The sequence below is a fragment of the Notothenia rossii genome (assembly GCF_949606895.1).
Source record: "Notothenia rossii genome assembly, chromosome: 3".
NCBI classification, from domain to species: domain Eukaryota; kingdom Metazoa; phylum Chordata; class Actinopteri; order Perciformes; family Nototheniidae; genus Notothenia; species Notothenia rossii.
This window is the reverse complement of record NC_136901.1, coordinates 55,581,821-55,590,061: the sequence shown is the minus strand read 5'-3', so window position 1 is coordinate 55,590,061 and position 8,241 is coordinate 55,581,821. Positions and strand designations below refer to the sequence as shown.

At 39.1% G+C, this 8,241-nt stretch overlaps 1 long non-coding RNA gene across 1 annotated transcript; it reads left to right on the top strand.

Annotated features, from left to right (window-relative positions):
- The first annotated feature begins 2,855 nt into the window (after window positions 1–2,855).
- Window positions 2,856–5,132, top strand: LOC307034108. Its single transcript, XR_013806770.1, has 3 exons — window positions 2,856–4,454; window positions 4,849–4,926; window positions 5,093–5,132. It is a non-coding gene; the product is annotated as an uncharacterized lncRNA (long non-coding RNA).
- Window positions 5,133–8,241: the final 3,109 nt, after the last annotated feature.

The following is an 8,241-nucleotide window of genomic DNA, read 5'->3' as shown; positions in this document are numbered from 1 at the left end:
AGGTCTTTAGGACAAAAGAGGACTATGATAATATGACATATGAAGAATATCTTTCTTTAAAAGATGGTATTATAGATAACCTCTATAGAAACAATATATCTCATACCACTCACCAAGATCGCAAACGACATTTAGCAGATAAGAAAAGCAAAAGTAAAGAAAACCGAAGAAAAAGAAAAAGCAAAATGAAAAGGAGAAGAAAAATGAAAAGCAAACGCAGAATGCGAATGAAAAGAAAAGGGACCATAGGATGGAAAACGAAAAAGACAAAAAGAAGGAAGGTGAAAAGAAAAAGGAACAAAGTGCAGAAATGTCAACTAACTATAGAGGATGGTGTTGTAGACCCATTACCGAATCATAATAATCTTATAGATCAGCTACCGCTAACCGACTGTTGCGAATGTGTTGAACAAATACCAAAAGCAATGGCAGAGCTTTGCTTCAATATAATGAGAGAAAAAGCACGATACTACGGAATTGCCCAAATTGGAGACAGTGCCAGAGCATGTATTAAAAGACTGTTGGAGGATCTCTATTCTAGTGTCGGTTGCCATTACATCGAAGGTTATGCCAAAACGTGTGACGACATAGACAAAGCTTTTGAAAACAATTATATGGTACCTGTCCTTACAGCTAAACAAATCCTATGACAGGTATTCAACAGACCACAAGAAGCACAAGAAGCCCCAGAAAGGATTACATTCAGAGCTAATAATGGTGAAACCGAAGAACAAGCAAGGCAGATTATAATCGTTGCGGGTGAAAGGATAGAGAATTTGCAAGTGATGTTAATGCATTTATCTGATATAAAAAATGCATTCGTTTACTTCCAAGAGACCCCTAAACATCTACTTGGGCAATGTGAATTGAATGATAAACCGATTACTGTAAATGAAAGGCGGAGAGAAACAGCAGTGCAAATTGTTAAGTCTATTACCTTGTATGCACTACGACATTAACTTGGTAAAATGTAATATGTTTTTCTGAAAATGGGGTGAATGTTGTGTTTTCAATTAAACAACCAAAACAAATGAAAATGTGTTTTATTTTTGCTTCCATGTATAGTAATAGTATTGTAAACTAAACATTTAAAGTGGTCCTGGAATCTTCATTTTCCGAAACATTCTGTAACATTACCGAAGAAATGAAACAAACACCAAAAGTGTACCATGTGCTCTCATTGTATGCTCTGTTTGTAGATGTAATGCATCTTTGTGTCAAAAACAGCATACACATGAATATTTTGACTGAAGTGAAAAAACTCCATCATGATATTTCCAGTAATCTGGGGAATTCTAGCTGGAGACGGTCCTGGGGATGTTACAATCAGTATAACTATTGAATTTGTGTGTGAAAAAATAGAAATGTAAATAGAAGATAAAAAAAAAAAAAGTTTTTACATTTTAAAAACTGTTGTCTTCATTATAGCAAGGGGAGGGTAACAGGCAAGATGTATGATACAAGTGTATTGAAACGTGTGTATTATACCCCCACAGAAACGCGGAAACACAAAAACACAGAAAAAACACTGAAACAACACAGAAACACCGAGACACAGAACCACAGAACCACAGAGACACCGAGACACCGAGACACAGAACCACAGAAACACAGAAACACAGAAACACAAAAAACACTGAAACACCGACACAAAAACACTGAAACACCGACACACAGAAAACACAGAAACACAAAAACACTGAAACACCGACACAGGAAACACAGAAACACAAAATTGCAAAAACACAAAAACACTGAAAAACACAGAAACACAAAAACACAAAAACACTGAAACACCGACACACAGAAACCCAGAAAACACAGAAACACAGAAACACAGAAAGACACAAACACAGGAAACACAGAAACACAAAATTGCAAAAACACAAAAACACAGAAACACAAAAACACAGAAACACAAAAACACAAAAACACAAAAACACTGAAACACCGACACACAAACACTGAAAACACAAAAAACAGGCTTGTGTGCTAGTATGGTTTTTGAATAAACACATCAGTATTTTAAAAAGTCAAATTGTATCAGCCTCCCATCGACTTTTTAAAATACTGATGTGTTTATTCAAAAACCATACTAGCACACAAGCCTGTTTTTTGTGTTTTCAGTGTTTTCGGTGTTTGTGTGTCGGTGTTTCAGTGTTTTTGTGTTTTTGTGTTTTTGTGTTTCTATGTTTTTGTGTTTCTGTGTTTTCTGTGTTTTTGTGTTTTTGCAATTTTGTGTTTCTGTGTTTCCTGTGTTTGTGTCTTTCTGTGTTTCTGTGTTTCCTGTGTTTGTGTCTTTCTGTGTTTCTGTGTTTTTGTGTTTTCTGGGTTTCTGGGTGTCTGTGTGTCGGTGTTTCAGTGTTTTTGTGTTTCTGTGTTTTCGTGTTTTTGTGTTTCTGTGTGTCGGTGTTTCAGTGTTTTTGTGTCGGTGTTTCAGTGTTTTTTGTGTTTGTGTTTCTGTGTTTCTGTGTTTCTGTGTCTCTGTGTCTCTGTGGTTCTGTGTCTCGGTGTCTCTGTGGTTCTGTGTCTCGGTGTTTCTGTGTTGTTTCAGTGTTTTTTCTGTTTTTTTGTGTTTCTGTGCTTCCGCGTTTCTGTGTTTCTGTGGGGGTATAATACACACGTTTCAATACACTTGTATCATACATCTTCCCTGTTACCCTCCCCTTGCTATAATGAAGACAACAGTTTTTAAAATGTAAAAACTTTTTTTTTTTGTATCTTCTATTTACATTTCTATTTTTTCACACACAAATTCAATAGTTATACTGATTGTAACATCCCCAGGACCGTCTCCAGCTAGAATTCCCCAGATTACTGGAAATATCATGATGGAGTTTTTTCACTTCAGTCAAAATATTCATGTGTATGCTGTTTTTGACACAAAGATGCATTACATCTACAAACAGAGCATACAATGAGAGCACATGGTACACTTTTGGTGTTTGTTTCATTTCTTCGGTAATGTTACAGAATGTTTCGGAAAATGAAGATTCCAGGACCACTTTAAATGTTTCGTTTACAATACTATTACTATACATGAAAGCAAAAATAAAACACATTTTCATTTGTTTTGGTTGTTTAATTGAAAACACAACATTCACCCCATTTTCAGAAAAACATATTACATTTTACCAAGTTAATGTCGTAGTGCATACAAGGTAATAGACTTAACAATTTGCACTGCTGTTTCTCTCCGCCTTTCATTTACAGTGATCGGTTTATCGTTCAATTCACATTGCCCAAGTAGATGTTTAGGGGTCTCTTGGAAGTAAACGAATGCATTTTTTATATCAGATAAATGCATTAACATCACTTGCAAATTCTCTATCCTTTCACCCGCAACGATTATAATCTGCTTTGCTTGTTCTTCGGTTTCACCATTATTAGCTCTGAATGTAATCCTTTCTGGGGCTTCTTGTGCTTCTTGTGGTCTGTTGAATACCTGTCATAGGATTTGTTTAGCTGTAAGGACAGGTACCATATAATTGTTTTCAAAAGCTTTGTCTATGTCGTCACACGTTTTGGCATAACCTTCGATGTAATGGCAACCGACACTAGAATAGAGATCCTCCAACAGTCTTTTAATACATGCTCTGGCACTGTCTCCAATTTGGGCAATTCCGTAGTATCGTGCTTTTTCTCTCATTATATTGAAGCAAAGCTCTGCCATTGCTTTTGGTATTTGTTCAACACATTCGCAACAGTCGGTTAGCGGTAGCTGATCTATAAGATTATTATGATTCGGTAATGGGTCTACAACACCATCCTCTATAGTTAGTTGACATTTCTGCACTTTGTTCCTTTTTCTTTTCACCTTCCTTCTTTTTGTCTTTTTCGTTTTCCATCCTATGGTCCCTTTTCTTTTCATTCGCATTCTGCGTTTGCTTTTCATTTTTCTTCTCCTTTTCATTTTGCTTTTTCTTTTTCTTCGGTTTTCTTTACTTTTGCTTTTCTTATCTGCTAAATGTCATTTGCGATCTTGGTGAGTGGTATGAGATATATTGTTTCTATAGAGGTTATCTATAATACCAGGGCCGGCCCGCCGCATTGGCGTTATAAATGTTCGCCTAGGGCGCTGAACTGTAGAGGGAGCGCAGGGGTGCAGTCCAGATTTTTTTTTTAATAGGCCTATGTATATTTTTTTTATTTTTGTAGGCGCCCCCCAGATTCCTTTTTTTTAGGCGCCGCTCAGATCAGGATTCATTTGTTTTTTTGAGAATATGAAAAATAAAACGTAGGGGCGCCCCAACACTGCCCAACCCCTCTCTATGTTTTCTTTGGTTCTGTCCATTTGTGTTTCCCGTGTCGCGCGTGCTCGCGCTCGCATTTTGAACGAGAATTGGAACTTCACTGTCACAACATGAAGCGGGGCAAACCCAACAAAAAGCCGTCTGGGGCGCATTGGAAAAGGCGAAGAAAGAGAGAGGAGGAAAAACTCCAGGAAAACAGAGGTATGTCTGATGACTGTTTGTGTTTATTGGCATTTTTCAAGCAACGGTATAAAGCTAGCTAGCTAACGTTAGCTAATGATAGCAGCTGATATATAGTATGATAGAAGCTAGCAGATGAGCTGCTTTACCATCTAGCTTCATAGCTCTTTTTACACCAACTGCACTGTGTGGTTTTTCTTGTATTCTTTATATATATTTATTATTATTAAAGCTATCTATTTTGTTCCATCTTTAGCTTACAAATGGTAATGGACACAAAATAATTCTGCAAAATCATTAACTAGCTAGGTTATCACTTAAAAAATATATTTTGCATATTTGGGCACAGGAAATTATGTCAGCTACTATTATTGCAGATAGATACCTACTACATTATTCTCTGTGTAATTTCCAGGTGCATTGTTAAAATATCTGGGTAATCCCACTCCCACCACTGCACAACCTGAGTCTACTGCATCACTGCCTGTAGCAGGTGAGTTCAGTCAAGTTTTTTGTGATATTGCCTGTTGAGTTTATTAGGGTTGTGGGTAGTTTATACACATGTTCACACCTGCACATTACAATAGCACCTATAATGTACATGTTAATGTAAAACAGTGGGTGTCTGACTGTCTCCATGCATGTTCGACTGTCTGCAGGTGAAAACGTATCACTACTACCTGTCCCAAGTGAACCTGCTACTACACAATCTGCAGGAGAGACATTGGTCCCGAGTACCACAATACAGTCTGCAGCACGTGAGCCCAGTTAATTATGCACATTACAATAGCACTTCTCTTACTAATAATGTACATGTTAATGTAAAACACACACACACACACACACACACACACACACACACACACACACACACACACACACACACACACACACACACACACACACACACACACACACACACACACACACACACACACACACACACACAGTGGGTGTCCGACTGTGTCCATGCATGTTTGACTGTCTGCAGGTGAAAACATATCACTACCTGTCCCAAGTGAACCTGCTGCTACACAATCTGCAGGAGAGACATTGGTCCCGAGTACCCCAACACAGTCTGCAGCACGTGACGCCACAAAGGCAGCAGCTGTTGACCCTGCCGACTGGCCATCCATGTCTGATAAGGTAAGAACAGAGTTTGTGAGCAGAGGACCCTATCAGGCAAAACCACACTTCATTTTTCCAAAAAGACAGGATGGGAGAAGCTGCCACCACCAATACTTTTATAGAAAACTGGTAAATGGGGAAAGAATCAAGAGAAGCTGGCTATTGTACTCACAGAAAAACGACAGCCTTTACTGTTTTTGCTGCAAGCTGTTCTCCCAGAAGGAATACAAATTAATCAGTGCAGGACTAAATGACTGGAAAAATTGCCACCAATTACTGAAAACACACGAGAACACTCCAGAACATACTAAACACATGGAATCATGGAAAGAGTTAGAGTTTCGATTTCAAAAGGGGCAAACTATTGATAGGACTGAGATGGCGCTTACAGACATAGAAAGGAAGAGATGGCGTGAGGTGGTAACAAGGTTGGTCGCCATCATTCAATCATTAGCTGAGAGAAACATGGGCCTCAGGGGAACATGTGACACACTCAACAAACCCAACAATGGCAACTTCCTTAAAGAAGTGGAGCTGATGGCAATGTTTGACCCTGTAATGAAAGAACACGTTGCTAAAGTCAAAAGGGGTGCAAGCCATACCACATATCTCGGAAAAAATATTCAAAATGAACTCATTGAATGTATCGGTGAGAGAATCAGTGCCCACATGATTGAAGAAATTAAGAAGGCTAAATATTATTCCATCATTCTGGACTGCACACCTGACATTAGCCACACAGAGCAGTTATCAGTCATCTTAAGGATTGTTACAATGGAGGAGATGCCACAAGTTAAGGAACACTTCATGGGGTTCCTTGTCGCTGAGGAATCAACTGGCGAGAGTTTGTCATCCCTCATCCTGGACCGGCTCCAAGAACTGAACATCCCCTTTGAGGACTGTAGGGGACAGTCTTATGACAATGGTGCCAATATGCGAGGGAAAAACAAAGGAGTTCAGGCCAGGTTACTTGAACTAAACCCGAGGGCACTATTCGTGCCATGTGGCGCACACACTCTCAATCTGGTGTTAGCTGATGCAGCGAAAAGCTCCCTAGATGCCACTGGATACTTTGGCTACCTCCAAAAGCTTTTTACATTGTTTTCAGCATCCACAAACCGCTGGGACATTTTGATGAGCCATGTCACCACTACCTTGAAATCATGGTCTGAAACCAGGTGGGAGAGCCGGGTCAACAGTGTGGAAGCTGTGCGATATCAGGCTCAACATGTTCGAGATGCACTTTTGGAGGTGAGGGACAAGGCCACTGACATAATGATCAAAATAGAGGCACAGTCTTTGGCTGAGGAAGTGGGGTCCTACCGCTTCTCCATTTGCACTGTGGTGTGGTACGACATCCTCAGTAAAGTCAAACAGGTCAGTAAGGTCATGCAGTCTGTGTCAATGCAACTTGACATCGCAGTTGACCTCCTGAGAAAGACAAAGGCCACCCTGGAAGACTACAGAGCCACTGGATTTGCCTCTGCTCAGATCAGTGCTAAAGACATGTGTGAGGACATGGATGTGGATGCTGTCCTCAAGGAGAAGAGGCTGAGGTCAACCAAGAGGCAGTTCTCTTATGAAGCACCTGATGAGCCAATGGCCAATGCCCTAAAAAATATGGAAGTTACATTTTTCAACAGGGTGGTTGATGTTTGCATCACTTCCCTCAATGAGCATTTTGAACACCTGGAAGAAGTTCAGGCAAAGTTTGGGGTGCTTGTCAACTTCCCCGAACTGCCCAGAAACGAGCTGACAAAGCAGTGTCAAACACTGAGCAACACCCTGAGCTCTGGCGGACAGTCAGACATAGATGGAAAAGAGTTGGCACTGGAGCTGATGAACTTTCCAACTCTCCCCTCACCCACAATGACCACCCTGGAACTGTTGGTGTTCTTGGAAAGGAAGAACCTGAGGGAGGTTTATCCTAATATGTGGGTGGCCCTCAGGATCGCAGTCACTATGCCAGTGACAGTGGCTTCAGCAGAAAGAAGCTTCTCAAAGCTGAAGTTAATTAAAACCTACCTGAGGTCTACAATGGTCCAAGAACGCCTCAGTGGACTTGCCATCATCAGCATTAACAGTGATGTTTCTCGTCAGCTGTCATATGAGGATGTTATCGATGACTTTGCAGCAAAGAAGTCAAGACGAGTGCAATTCTGAGTGTTTAAGTCAAGCAAGTCAGTAAGGTATTTATTTATTATTACAATATGTGTGTTCAAAAACAGAAATGTAATTGTTCTTTTTTTGTATAAATCGTTTTTATGTATTTGTTAATATTTTTTCATTTATTTTATTTTATTTATTTATTATTACAATACGTGTGTTCTTAAGTGTTCTTTAAAATATTTATATAACTCCTTCTGCGGAAGCTACTTGTTTATTAAAAGATGTTTGTTGAATTATAACTAAAGCAAGTGTGGTTTTTGTATTTGTGTGTAGGGTGGGGGGGTTGGTGTTTTCAATGTATACTATAAGACAGTAAACAAAAAATATCTTTTAAAAACTGGAGAGATAAAAATATGAATACATAAATGAGTGTTAACTAGGTCAAATAAGATATGAATGAACAACAAAAATAAAATAAGTTACATTTATTGGCTATGGTAGGTTATTGGTTATTGGTAAGCCTTTTTGCCTATGTCAATAAGTTTCTGTTTTTGTAGTGTATTCGTCTTTT